At 44.3% G+C, this 12,500-nt stretch overlaps 1 long non-coding RNA gene and 1 other non-coding gene across 7 annotated transcripts in view; one reads left to right on the forward strand and one right to left on the reverse strand.

Moving 5' to 3' along the window:
• Positions 1-12,500, reverse strand: part of LOC135103527 (uncharacterized) — a 91,522-nt gene that overhangs the window by 53,983 nt on the left and 25,039 nt on the right. The window lies entirely within an intron of this gene.
• Trnae-cuc (transfer RNA glutamic acid (anticodon CUC)) lies at positions 4,628-4,699 on the forward strand. Its single transcript has one exon. It is a non-coding gene; the product is annotated as a tRNA-Glu (tRNA).

Raw genomic sequence — 12,500 nt, forward strand, 5'->3', positions numbered from 1 at the left:
TGGAGAGGAGGGAGAGGAGAGGAGACGTTGGTCAGGTGGAGATAATGAAGATGCAATGGTGGATAGGTGGAGAGGTGAAGGGTGGAGGTGGAGGGGTGATGGGTTGGACAAGAGATGTGGAAGTGATGGAAGGGCAGTGGAAGAAAGCATTGGAGGTGGAGTGTAGTGGTGGTGGAGGAGTTGGGTACTGTAGTGTAGGCGGCCTCAGCACCTGGACCGCCCACACTCCAACCACACTATGAGGGGACTCGTGAGGCGGCCACCTGCTACAGGAAGAGGAGGAGGAGGAGGAGGAGGAGGAGGAGGAGGAGGAGGAGGAAATCTTAAGGTCGTGCAGTGGCTCAGGTCAACCTCACGTACTACTGCTCCTCAAACATCCCCCTCTCTCTCTCTCTCTCTCTCTCTCTCTCTCTCTCTCTCTCTCTCCTGTTTTTCCTCCCATGTCTTCTATTTCTATCCCTATTTTCAGCTTCCTTTTCACCTTTACTCCTTTATCTCTCTTTTCTCTTTTTCTTATTTGCTCAAACTATTTACTTTTTTTTTTTACTTTCTTTAACCTCATTCTATTCTTCCTTCTTTCCCCAGCTGCATTTTTGTATCATTTCCAAATTTTATCAATCCTCCTCTCTCTCTCTCTCTCTCTCTCTCTCTCTCTCTCTCTCTCTCTCTCTCTCTCTCTCTCTCTCTCTCTCTCTCTATTTTTTTTATCACACTAGTTTATATCCTACTGTGTCTAACTTTACCCCATTCTCTTTCATTTCTCCTCCCCTTTATCATTCCTTCTCCATTCCTCTTTTATTCCTCCAGTTTTCAAATATGTAATCTCAACCAAACTAAATATAACTAAATATGTGTGTGTGTGTGTGTGTGTGTGTGTGTGTGTGTGTGTGTGTGTGTGTGTGTGTGTGTGTGTGTGTGTGTGTGTGTGTGAGAGAGAGAGAGAGAGAGAGAGAGAGAGAGAGAGAGAGAGAGAGAGAGAGAGAGAGAGAGAGAGAGAGAGAGAGAGAGAGGAAGACAATCCATCATCGCCAACAATCTCTCTGCCACACAGGTTTTTATCCTTGTCCCTCAGAGGCAAGGGCGTGGGCGAGGGAAGGCGTGGGGGCGTGGGGAGAGCGATGGGAGAGCAGGTTGGAAGAGTGAGGGAGTATTGTGGGAGAGGAAGGAAAGCCTGAAGCGTGAGAGCATCTTGAGAGTGAAGTTAGTGAGCATGGTGTTGCTACGAGAAGATCCGGGAATAGGGGAGTTACGTTTCTCTCTCTCTCTCTCTCTCTCTCTCTCTCTCTCTCTCTCTCTCTCTCTCTCTCTCTCTCTCTCTCTCTCTCAATGAAGCAGTTTCAGGAGAGCGCACTGTCATCGAAAAGGAAACAAAGAAAGGAACAATGAATCATACTCAAAATTCGCCACATTTTTGCGGAAGAGCAACAAAGACGGGTACTGCTTTGTGATCGTGTTATCATTATGACTTTCCTACACCCAAATGTCTCGATAAATTTCATAAGTATAGCATTACTAAATGCTTAAGATTAACAAAACAATTACGAAATGTCTATCTCGATCTTTTTATTCATCTATCAATCCATCTATCTCCATCTATCTATTTAGTATCTATCAATATGCTTATTTAACCATTAGATAATGTATCTACCCATTTCTTCATCTATTTATCCACATCTATCAAGCCATTCTGACTTCAGTTGTAGATAAATCAATGGTCTATAATTCTGAGGAATATGAAGAACCATTTATATGAACTTAAGCTGATAAAGTATTTTTAGACTTCAGGAAAGGTATATATATATATATATATATATATATATATATATATATATATATATATATATATATATATATATATATATATATATATATATATATATTCTCGTAAATGAGTGCAGAGGAGAATGAAGTTTTTGAATTTGCATTCGTTTGAGGTGTAGATCAAGAAGAGATCTGATAGGGGTATTTAGATTGCATAAGAGATATACCAAACGTCATGTAAATAAAATCCCTAGCGCTAAATCAGGATAGGACAAGAATTAAAAAATTTAAGCTTGATAAATAAATTTATGAGAGAAATAGGAAGAAATAAGTTCTCAAATAGTGATAGATGGCTGGAATACACTCAGTAATTAGACTGCTACTGCCGAATCAATAAATAAAATTAGGTTATATATATGTAAACTTATAGGTAAGTATGATTAATTGGACATGAGTAGGCATGGTTTACACAGGGACGTCACATTTGTGCCTACTGTTTTCTTGCAGCTTTCCTAATTTCCTCAAGTTCTTTTGTTCAGTAGACATGAAAATAATAATCACCCCGATATGCAATGCTTTACATAGTTAACCAATGGACATTTTAGACGTGGACAAACAAGTGCTGTGTATCCTGTGCGTCACGTGTAAAAATAGTCATGCTCGATACGGCGCCTCGCAGGGGGTCGTGACATCAGAGCGTCCTTGCCCTGACGTCACGCACTACCGACGGGAGATTCCCTCCGGTCAACTGTTTTTTTCCTGAGTAGCGACTTGTTTAGTTTAATGGGATGTGGTGCAGCAACTCATCCGGTGCCACGCTCCCAGGGTGGCGCTTTATGGCTCTCGTTTTCTCTTTACTGCTCACAGATACCAGAAATGAAGTCACTATGAAAGTTGGGGAGGAGGAAGAGAAGGAGGGAGAGGAAGACAAGGAGTGGTATAGAGGAGCAGGATGGGGCGTGGGGGTGTTTGGGACTTAAAGGGTGACAATGAAAGAGCCCACGTCACACTCACACCTCCAGCGTAATACCGGCCACATGTTCCCACCTCGTGACGGCAGACGTGCTCGCTCAGCGTTACCAACGAACACGCGGATGACAAAATATGATGACAATCAACGGAAGACCGGTTCAGATCTTTGGCTTTGTAATCTTTGTCTTTTTGTTGTTTTGCCTTTACATAAAACTTACTATTAAGTTTGCTGTACGACAATGAAAAAAAATGCTAAAAATGTAATCTTTTATCAATATCACGAAGAAAAAGAACAGAAATTTTCAAAGCAATATGTTCTGTCTGTCTCTGTTTATCTCTGCCATACGCGCGCGCGCGCGCGCACACACACACACACACACACACACACACACACACACACACACACACACACACACACACACACACACACACACATGAGGCGGCGGCAGTACAGGTCTGGCTTAGGTGAGATAAGAGAGACGTTCCTTTGACTGTAATAACTCTTGGCGAGGCGAGGTCTCAAAGGCACCATTGTTTGTGGCGGCGGGAAGGAAGGCGGGAGCGAGGGAGAGGGAGGGAGGGAAGAGGATACTAGGTGAGCAGGTGCCACGGCTTGACGAGGACAGGTGTGCCAACCAACCCTGGCCTCCTTAAACTTATCCCGTAGGAAAGTACAGATGACCATTGTGATTGTATCCGCTGTCACTCTTCTGAGGATATTACGGGAAGCAAGAAGGATAGATGGAGAAAGAGCGGATCTGTAAATGAGGGCGAGCAGGGACGGTTGGCTACATGTGGGTACAGTGGAAGGGGAAGGGAGGGAAGGGGTGACTGAATGGTGAGGAGAGGGAGGAAAGGAGAGGGAATGTGGGGGAGAGGAAGGGAGGTAAAGGAGGGGCATTCTGTCGAGTGGCGGCAAATTTAGTGTCATCACCTGTCTCTTGGTGGCTCCCACAGTGCCAACCAACGCCACCCAATGCCACTCAGTGCCACCCAGCCAGGCACCCTTTCTCCCTCTCCACCACCACCACCACCACCACACAAGCCGCTCCTATTCCTCATACTTTCCTTCCTAGTTAATGTTATTGTATTCTTTCTTCACTTCCACACATTTGAACGCGTACTCTTTCCTTCCTCCTGAAAAAAAAAAAGTAACCTTGAAACAGAAACGCTTCAGTTTCCCATTCATAACCCGCGAACGAATTACCCTTCTTCCTTTCGAGTTTAGAATAACCATAAAACACACACACACACACACACACACACACACACACACACACACACACACACACACACACACACATCCTCTTACATGACAAAGAAATAAGCATAATACACTGTCGTCTTTCTTACAAGTGGACAATACGCCACTCATTTCGTTTCCTCTCATAAGCAATCCACGTGTCCCCAAGGTCTGTTCGGACGCTTTGTTCTCCCATCAGGCCTGTGGGGCACTGTTACCTTTGTACATTTACTTATTACTTACTGGACTATTTTCAAATATTAATAGTGTTTTGCTATTAATTATGTGAATCCTTATTAAACCATCACTACATTCGTGAAAACATCCTTGAAAACTCCACATAACTTCCACTAGAGATGGGACGGCAAAATGTGTACATCAGCCGCGCCCTTGACTCACGTGACGCACTGAGTCTTCCCAGAGGCACACCTCCGGACGTCACCTCCAGACCTCAGGATCTAGCCCAGCACTCCTATAAAGAGGTCAAGGGAGGGTTGCATCGACAGGCACGTGTGTGTGAGTGTGTGTGTGTGTGTGTGTGTGTGTGTGTGTGTGTGTGTGTGTGTGTGTGAGTAAACAGGTAATCCCCATCATAATAGTCAGGTGTGACACGTACTGGTAATTAAAATGAAGAGGAATATCAAAAATATATCCCGTGTGGTCTAGTGGCTAGGATACGCGGCTCTCACCCGCGAGGCCCGGGTTCGATTCCCGGCACGGGAAGACATGTTTTGGCATTTCTCGCAGTGTTCATTATTTTTTTTCTGGCAGGAATCACAGATGAATTAAAGTATATACATGTCTGCTAAGTGTAACCCTACTGCTTGCTTGCAGTTTCTCTAATGTTCTTCTAAGTGAGTGGAGCAAGAAAAAACAATAGTATAAACGAAATAACCGATCTCTCTCTCTCTCTCTCTCTCTCTCTCTCTCTCTCTCTCTCGGCACTCACTTCCTGGCACTGTATCACGCATAAGATGCAACACGATTCCTTTTATCGCACAACAAACACGCACGCCCTCCCTCCTCTTCCTCCCTCTCCACTCACGCCCTCATTCTCCCCATCACCTATCCCTCTCTTTCTTCTATTACTGCCCCTCTCACTCCTGTCCTCACGCTCTCCCTCTCCCCTCTTACCGCCATCATGAAGGAGAAGAAACTGATGCCTAGGCGCCCCTCATTTCCCCTCGGAAGTGAAATTTAACTCGCACGGGTAACAGTCGATGAAGGAAGGGACTAACACTCCCCTCACTCACCCCCACCCCCTCCCCGTTCCCCATCAGTGAAGAAAAAAGAGAGTGGAAAAAAATACGGTGAACTTGACCCGCGAACAACGGCCGGGCTGAGTGAGGGAAATTTATAAGCCAGGAAACAGCTCTCAAAAAACACGTTACGATTCGGTTGCGTCGTGTGAGGGAAAACTAATTACTGTACTCCTCGATACGTATGTGCCTCGCTTTGAGTTTCTTTTTCATTCTTTTTATTTATTTATTTTTTTTTTTTAGGGCGAAGAATAATTGTGTTGCACAGGTAGTTTAGTTCAGATTGTCATTACTGTTATTGTTATTTTTATTTTCTGATCTGTAGTAGTAGTAGTAGTAGTAGTAGTAGTCTATACAGAACATTTAAAACCTCACGTAATTTTCTTTCACACCATCCACAAGGAACAATCACCTAACGAGTTTGTAAATAAGCGTTTGATACCATTTTCTACGCTAGGTTCCTAAGCGGTTGGACTTTTTAGACCTACGAATCTCAGTAACCAAGTGAAATGCAGCAGTTTGTTATATTACCTCGACACAGCAAGAATTCCATTACAAAAGCCCTCATGAATAAACATTAGTCCTTTCCGTCATTGCAGGATTGTGGGCGTTTCCTTTTAATTAGTTATTCTGACGCTTGTAAATCGAGGCAATCCTCACCAAGGTCATAGGAGGCATGGACGAACTCAACACGGTGAATGTTGACTTATTTCACTGTCTTGATTACGGTCTACGTACTATTTGATATCTTAGTTATAATTTACCTACTTTTCGATATCTTAGTCGTAATTTATCTTGTATTCACTATCTTATACGGTACTTCAGCAATAATCTGCGTAATATTTTGCATGTTGGGTATTAGCCGTGTGTCAGTATCTTGATTATGAATGAAATATGATTCGGTGTCTTTGTTGTAATCTAGCATTCATTCTTTCGTATTGTTGTTGTTAGTATCACTCTTATCTTGCAGGTGTGACGGCGGCCTGGCCTCATACTGCCTCTGTGTGTGTGTGTGTGTGTGTGTGTGTGTGTGTGTGTGTGTGTGCGTGTGTGTGTGTGTGTTACCTAATCGTGCTTTTACAAGATGTGGCGCGTTCATGAAGACCCTTTAATAATACAACACCAGTCTGTTACAAGCTTGTGTCTTTACAGCACAGATTTCCCTGCAAACAAGTTCCACGAGAAAATAAATTTGCCTGACTACTCGTATTTTCGACCGTATTTTCCATTATCTTTAAGACTTTTCGAATCGTGTTTTGTTGTGGTGCTCGCAGGTGTCGAAAGATCAAGTTTCTCCAGTCATGTTTGGCAGATTATATGCACTATTATCAGGTCTCCTTTTTATTTTTTATTTATTCATTTTTGTTTTTTTTATTGTGGAGACTTAACTTTTTTTTTACTTTTCCTTACATTTGTGGTTTCCTCAATGCATTATTCATTGATTTAGTGGTTAATATTTGCATTTTTTTTTCCTGTGTTGTTGTAACACAAGTATGCAGATGTGTTTTTCATGTGAATGATTAAGACAAAAAAAAAAAAAAAAAAAACGGATTAAAATGTCATCTCCACATGTCCTCATATCTAAGGGTTTATTTTTCATGTTCGTTTGCTACAGATGCATCTTTTTATCTTTCATTTACAAGTTCCTGAAAAACTACTCTCGAACTTGGGTCCGCCAGAGAATCAGTTTATATAATGTCAGAGTTTTCAAGTAATTGCTAAAAACGCTCTTGTATACAGGATGTCAGATCGATATATTCGTTACCAGAGTAGACTTCAATTTCACGTAATTAACATGTTACTCCTAAATACATAGACATATAACAATTAAAATTTAGTATGTAAAAGTTCAAAAGCCACGTATATTCCTCATATTCTTGGTAAAATATTACATCACCATTTCTGAAAAAAAAAACTCTAATGTATACAATAAGAAGATTGAGAACTAGCGACAAAAATTAACATATTTATTCAGTGGTTATTCTATATTTTTTTTTCTTTGTACTAAACCTTTAAGTGGTTCATTTCTATCTTCTACTCTAGTCTCTTAGAGTACCAAGTAAATCTTTTCCCTTCCTTTCCAAGTAACCATCACCCGAACGAGGTCTCTGAGTAGAATTTTATTAAATTTTATTTATTTATTTATTTATTTTAATTTTTTTCATAACGATTGGATTTTTCAGGGAACAGGTTATTAATTAAAATGGGGATTGATTTCTTCGTTCCTTCTTCAAAAGTTACAAAGCAATCTTACAAAACCTGTACGCACACCAAAATTTCTAAAGCAACGAAGAACAGTATGAAGGTCAAGTATATATACATTTTTTTTTCTTTCTTTTGGTTCTTATGGACATTAAGCGTTTATTGCCTCAGACTAGCACTGCACGAAAAGTTACGCAAACCACAAAAAGTCAGTCATTTACATAACGTATGAGGACATCACGACAAAGGCATAAAGGCGTGGGTGAGATTCTGAAAAAAAGAAAAAAAAATAAAATAAAAGTTGCGACATAAAAGTTTCTTAGAACAATCCCGGCTAATTAAACTCTCAGTGCACTCAACAACAAATATACATAAAATAAGAGACAGAAGGACGCGAGCGAGTCCGTGTCTAGTTTTACTCCATGGTTGTTCTCTCTCTCTCTCTCTCTCTCTCTCTCTCTCTCTCTCTCTCTCTCTCTCTCTCTCGTCGTAGACGTCAAGCACCATTCCATTAGAGCGCACTATGTTATAATGTTATCTTAGAAACCTGTAGTATTTTGATATTTTTCCTCTTCTTATTTTCTTCACCCTCCCTCATTCTCTCCTTCGCTTGTCTACATTCCCTCATCGCCATTTTTCCTTACGCTCTCTCCAGCTTACTCTGACCCATCCACACACTCTTATCACCTTCTTACTCCTACTCATCCTCCTGTTTCCTTCGCCCTCCCTCATTCCCTCCTTTGCTTGGGCCTTCTCCGCCTTATTCTGACCCATGCACACACTCTTATCACCCTCCTCACCCTCCTTATACCCACGTCATGGCGGGGGATCAAAGGGCGCTGGGCCTGCCCCGTCATAAAGACCGTCTTAATAAGGTTATCTGCCGAGAAAATGCGCGCCTGTCGCGTTACCTGCCTGTTCCTGCCTACCTGTCGCCCGCACCTGCCTCTGGTTCATTCGCCTCTGTCCCCCTTCCTCCCTCCCTCTCTCGACCTCTCCTGCCTCTCCTTCATGCCTACATCCCACCTCCACCTCTTCCTCTTCCTCTCCTTCAGTGCCTCCCTCCGTTGCAAAGATAAAAAAAACCTAATCCTTGTGTAGTGCGCAGAGGACAAGGATAATAAATGATAAGCATAACAAAGCAGAGACTGGTTAATAAAGATAGACAGGGACAGGTAGAGCAGATGTGAAGCAGAAAAAGAAAGAAGACTTGTTAAGATAACAGGCAGACGCAGGAAAAGCAGACGGTGACCAGAAAAAAATAAATAAATATGACAAACAGGTAGATTTGATAATAACATACAAAAAAGCAAGCACAGATTGATAAACAGATACAGAAAAAGTGATTGATAAAACTAAAAGATAGATACACTTGATAGTCAGCAGAAAAAAGCACAGACTGATAAAAACAGATATGTCGAGACAAGTAAACCAAATAAGGAAAGCACAGAAAGCAAAGACAGAATAATACACAGACACACACAAAAAAGAAAAAAGAAAAAAAAAACAGATAGACAGCCAGATTATAGAGACAAATAATGCAGCCACACAATAAGGCAGATGCATACAGACTGACAGATACCAACAGGGAGAGCCAAAGCGTAACACAAAGTTGAAGTAAAGTAGCAAAGATGGAGAGAGACAGAAGGACAGACAGACAAACAGATCAACATGATGATATGCAAGAAGGCGAAGACAAACATCATTAAAAAAACATAAACAGCGGCCAAGGAGCGGACTGAATAACTAAGAGAGAGAGAGAGAGAGAGAGAGAGAGAGAGAGAGAGAGAGAGAGAGAGAGAGAGAGAGAGAGAGAGAGAGAGAGAGAGAGAGAGAGAGCGAGGGTCACACGCAGCCCGACAAACAACCTGCTATCACTCTCCTGATAACGAGAACTGTCGGTGACGCATAGGGCGATGTCACACACACACACACACACACACACACACACACGTCCGTTGTCAACAAGGAGACTGAATGAGAGATAACTTAATATCGAGGAGAGATAAGTCAAAAGTTATTGAGAGAGAGAGAGAGAGAGAGAGAGAGAGAGAGAGAGAGAGAGAGAGAGAGAGAGAGAGAGAGAGAGAGAGAGAGAGAGAGAGAGAGAGAGAGAGAGAGACCATTTGCTCCCATTTCTCCACAGCATGTATTACATACATCATGGGGACATGGGCACGGGAGGGAAGGAGAAAGAACAAGAAGGTCGAGGTGGTGGTGTAGGAGTAGATGGAGGAAGGAGAGGAAGGAGAGGAAGGAGAGGAGAGGAGAGGAGAGGAGAGAGAAGAGGAGAAGAGAAGAGAAGAGAAGAGAAGAGGGAAAAAGAGGAGAGGAGAGAATAGAATATAATATAATATAATAGAAGAGAAGAGAAGAGAATAGAAGAGGAGAAAAGAAAAAAAGAGAAGAGGAGATGTGAGGAAAGGAAGTAACTGATTTTTCATATAGAATAGAAAAGAAAAAAAAATATATGAAATCCAGAAGGAAAGAAAGCACAGAACAAAATACACTTAAACTAGAACAGAACGAAAAAAAAAGTAAAAATAGAACGAAAAAAAAAGTAAAAATAGAACGAAAAAAAATCAATAAAACGAACACATGAAAGGAAAATATGATAAAAAGTAGGGAAACAACGAACGAAAAGAAGTAGATGAAGTAATAATGAATGAAAGAGAAAGGAAGAAATAAAAAAAAATGAGGAGAGGACAAGTGAAGAGGGAGACTGTAACGGGGAGACGAGAAGAGAGGAAGAGGGGGAGGAGGGGAGGGGGCGAGGGCTTCACGGTCACAATGTTATCGTCAGGAGGTTCAAATGACGTCGCCCCGGAAGCTCTTGGTGGTCCTCTGGTAGATAAATAAATAGACAGAAAAAGATACCTCTGCTTTCCTGGGAGACAAGATATCGGTGGAGATTGTACGTAAGTAATGAATAAACTCGAGATACGAACTGATACAGACTTTGATAACACGTGGACGCGAGCAAGACGTGAGTGAGGACACAAAGGAAAAATACGTAGTACATAAAGGTGAAACAAACAGCAGCAGATCTTTAGGCCCTAACGAGACAGTGATAAGGCAAGCTAGAGTACGAGTGATGTAGGATAATGAAGCCAAGAGGGTGTAATGAGGTAATTGCTGATGTTAATGAGGCAAATTGCATATTCACAACACAATTTGAGCTACCAGTGCTGCAAAAGTTATGAACCAATAAGGAATCATGTAAGCAAGGCCCTATTAACTCACAGATGGATGAGTAAAGGTTCTCTCTCTCTCTCTCTCTCTCTCTCTCTCTCTCTCTCTCTCTCTCTCTCTCTCTCTCTCTCTTTCTCCTAACACGATCCTAAAAACTACGTACATATATAACTCTTTGACAGCACAATGCACCCAACTTCCGTCTGCCGTGCCCGTGCTTGCCGTGCCCTGTGCCTCTCTTAGCTGCCGCCTGCCCCCGTGGGAGGACGCCTACCTGCCCACCACGCCTTCGGTACCCCTTCCCTCTCACCCTAATAGGACAGGTAACGCCCCCCAAAAAAGTCGCCTAACTGATTAAAGAACGACGACGACCTGAAGACACTGTTATTTACTCACCGGGGGAAGGGGGAGGAGGAGGAGGAGGAGGAGGAGGAGGAGGAGGAGGAGGAGGAGGAGGAGGAGGAGGAGGAGGAAGGATCAGGAGGAGGAGCAGGAAGAGGAGAATCATGATCTGGAGCAGAAGCAGGAGCAAAGGCAAAAGTAGGCAGAGGAGGAGGAGGAGGAGGAGGAGGAGGAGGAGGAGGAGGAGGAGGAGGAGGAGGAGGAGGAGGAGGAGGAGGAGGAGGAGGAGGAGGAGGAGGAGGAGGAGGCACTGGCTACAGGGTGTGGCCAGGTATACTTGCAGTCAGATCGTGGGAGCTTGACCTTGTGAGCTGGTGCCGAGAGGGAGGCAGGGAAGGCAGGGCGGGGGGAGGCAAGGAGGGAAGGAAGGGGGAGCGCTTGCAGGTGAGTGTTTGAGTGCAGGTGTGTACAGGTGACCGTCACTCGGGGCCTCGCTACTTAACAGGTGCCTGGGTACTTGCAGGTGACCAGGGCTGCTTGTATGGATCAGAATGACTCAATACGATTCGCACATGTAGTTCGTTCTGATGTGTGTGCGTGTGTCAGTACGTGGGTGATAGCGGTGAGTGGGTGGGTGTGGGCGGGATTGAGGTGGTTTCCTGGAGGTCACCCACACGACACTGGGCTTGGTGGGCGGGAGGGAGTGAGAGAAGAACCTGATGGCGTGTGTGAGGAGGGCGGGAGTCGTGATGGGGCGACGAGGTTGCACGCCCACCTTTAGTGTCCTGCTGAAGGGTGCGCAGACCAGGAGGGAGGTAGGGACGAAGACATTGGGTGGGGGGAGAAGCAAGAAAAACGGATGGAAGGAGGGACGAAAAAAGAGAAACAGGACTAGGAGGGGATGATGAAAGGACACACAGGAGAGGATGGAGAGGGAAAAATAACGGAGGGAGAGTGGGGGAGAGAAGTGTGACCTGTTCTTTGTGCCCACCTTAGAGGCGACCAAGATCTTCCCATTCTCACCTCCGCCTGATGGCCTAATGGGAGGTTCTCGGCGTCGCCCCCATACATCCCGCCCTCTGGCCAGGTGACAGGTGGGGCGGAGGGAGGGAAGCAGGTGAAGAGGAGAGGCAGGAGGAGGGAGAAGTAGGGGAGGAAACTTTACCTCCGGCAGCACGAGAGGAGAGGCGATGCGAATTTTCTCAGGCGCCGTGCGAGTCATTAAGAGAAGAAAGAAGATACATGTTGCTCCGCGGGGCGTTTCTTCTTCCCCCTGAAACCCCGCCCCGGCCCAGCCCCATCCCCGCGTCGCCTGTGTCTCCTGCCCCACCCACCCCGTCTCCTGCCCCAGCCTCGCCCCGCCACTGTCTGCTACCCCACCCCGCCCCGCCAGACCTGTTGGGTGTCAGGTACTTGCCTTAACTTTAAGACTCCCACGCTACCAGAATGACCGACCAAGACATATATGTACAGCTTCTGCGGCCAGGAGGAGAGAGAGAGAGAGGAGGAGGAGGAGGAGGAGGAGGGCC

Source organism: Scylla paramamosain, chromosome 9 (assembly GCF_035594125.1).
Source record: "Scylla paramamosain isolate STU-SP2022 chromosome 9, ASM3559412v1, whole genome shotgun sequence".
Classification (NCBI taxonomy): Eukaryota; Metazoa; Arthropoda; class Malacostraca; order Decapoda; family Portunidae; genus Scylla; species Scylla paramamosain.